Source organism: Arachis ipaensis, chromosome B8 (genome assembly GCF_059453495.1).
Source record: "Arachis ipaensis isolate K30076 ecotype BB chromosome B8, ASM5945349v1, whole genome shotgun sequence".
In the NCBI taxonomy this organism is placed as follows: domain Eukaryota; kingdom Viridiplantae; phylum Streptophyta; class Magnoliopsida; order Fabales; family Fabaceae; genus Arachis; species Arachis ipaensis.
In genome coordinates this window covers 29,710,558-29,713,004 of record NC_142443.1, presented here as the reverse complement: position 1 = coordinate 29,713,004, position 2,447 = coordinate 29,710,558, and the positions used below count along the sequence as shown (strand labels likewise).

Here is a 2,447-nt window from a genome sequence, read left to right as displayed (position 1 = left end):
TAATAATAATAATAATAATATAGCACTAGTAGAAAATCATTCTAATCTAATTATACATTCTAATAGTTATACATTCTAATAATAAAGAGACATTGAATTTGAGATGAATGGATTAATAGCAGGGTAACAATGTATCAGAATTGAATATATAGACATTGAGATGAATGGATTAATATGCTGCTGACTTTCCTGCAATTTGTTGAACACTTCTAGACAGCCTATTCCCATTTAGGTTCCTGCATCCACACAACTTTAGTACTGATTTCTCATTGTCTTATAAGTTTCATTTCTTCAACTTTAGACAATCTTACAGTCTCTGTAATGATGTCAACTCTCCAAGACTTTCTGGGATTGCTCCTTCCAAAAAGTTATAGGATAGATCACTGCATCATTGATTATTATGCCATTTAGAAACTGCATTACTATGATAATCAAACTTCTTTTCAATAACATAGATTATAAATTAATCGTTTATGTTTCTATCAATCCAGCATTCTAGCTCCCCTCACTGAAATTGTAAGCCTTAAAATTCACTAACCTGGTCACCATCCTTGATGCCATAATCTCTAAGATAAGTTGTTTCAATGACAAGCTTACGTCCTTCATAACATAAGCAAAATTGCCCCCAAACATGAGCCCTACAATTCAAAAATCAATGGAAATAATAAATCAGCTAAAAATTCATCATGGTCATTGTCATATCAGAATTCATCATAAATCACATAATACTTCACATCAGAATAATATATTAACTCTCAAGTCTCAACAGATTTAAAAATTATAACACATGAAAGTAATTAATTCAGTAATTTAGTAATTCAACAGAACAGCAATAATACCAGAACAACAATTCAGTAATTCACTTCAAAAGTAATTCAATCAATCACAGAAACAAGCAGCTGAAGTTTAGATCATTAAGCAGCAATAAACAAGCACAGAACCAGCAATAAACAAGCACTTTTACCACCAATAAACAAGCACAGAACCAGCAATAAATCAAGCACAGAACCAGCAAAAAACAAGCACTTTTACCAGCATTAAACAAGCACAAAACCAGCAATAAACAAGCACTTTTACCAGCAATAAATCAAGCAGAGAACCAGCAATAAACAAGCAATAAATTGAACAAAACCAAATAATCTTAACAATAAATCAATCACAGAAACAAGCAGCTGAAGTTTAGATCATTAAGCAGCAATAAACAAGCACAGAACCAGCAATAAACAAGCACTTTTACCAGCAATAAACAAGCACAGAACCAGCAATAAATCAAGCACAGAACCAGCAAAAAACAAGCACTTTTACCAGCATTAAACAAGCACAAAACCAGCAAAAAAACAAGCACTTTTACCAGCATTAAACAAGCACAAAACCAGCAATAAACAAGCACTTTTACCAGCAATAAATCAAGCAGAGAACCAGCAATAAACAAGCAATAAATTGAACAAAACCAAATAATCTTAACAATAAATCAATCACAGAAACAAGCAGCTGAAGTTTAGATCATTAAGCAGCAATAAACAAGCACAGAACCAGCAATAAACAAGCACAGAACCAGCAATAAATCAAGCACAGAACCAGCAAAAAACAAGCACTTTTACCAGCATTAAACAAGCACAAAACCAGCAATAAACAAGCACTTTTACCAGCAATAAATCAAGCAGAGAACCAGCAATAAACAAGCAATAAATTGAACAAAACCAAATAATCTTAACAATAAATCAATCACAGAAACAAGCAGCTGAAGTTTAGATCATTAAGCAGCAATAAACAAGCACAGAACCAGCAATAAACAAGCACAGAACCAGCAATAAATCAAGCACAGAACCAGCAAAAAACAAGCACTTTTACCAGCATTAAACAAGCACAAAACCAGCAATAAACAAGCACTTTTACCAGCAATAAATCAAGCACAAAACCAGCAATAAACAAGCACAGAACCAGCACTGAATAACTGATAAACTGATAAACTGATAAATCAATAGACTGCTAAACTGATAAATCAATAGACTGATAAACTGAACAATAAACAATAAATAAGCAATAAACAATAAATCAGCAATAAACAATAAATCAATAAACTGATAAGTTATAACCCTAGGCCTAAACTGAACAACAAATCAGCAAAGTTTACCTGAATAGATGGCTCGGGCTCCATATGCACTTGAATCGGACAATCGGTGGCTGGGTGGGTGAGCTCCAAAAACGCTGCTGGGTGGACTGGAGGCGGCGAGGTCGGACGTGGCGAGGTCGTGGGTGGGCTCCAGAAACGCTGCTGGGTGGACTGGAGGCGGCGAGGTCGGACGTGGCGAGGTCGGAGGTAGCTCCAGAAACGCTGCTGGGTAGACTGGAGGCGGCGAGGTCGCAGGTGGCGTGGTCAGAGGTGGCTCCAGAAACGCTGCTGGGTGGAGGCTGGGTCGTGCACCGGCGGTGGGGGTTCTCCTCTG

General features: G+C 36.5%; 1 long non-coding RNA gene across 1 annotated transcript; it reads right to left on the bottom strand.

The window, feature by feature from the left end:
• Positions 1 to 215: 215 nt before the first annotated feature.
• LOC148547561 (uncharacterized) lies at positions 216 to 624 on the bottom strand. Its single transcript, XR_015896187.1, has 3 exons — positions 539 to 624; positions 312 to 383; positions 216 to 236 (listed from the first exon to the last, which is right to left on the bottom strand). It is a non-coding gene; the product is annotated as an uncharacterized LOC148547561 (long non-coding RNA).
• Positions 625 to 2,447: the final 1,823 nt, after the last annotated feature.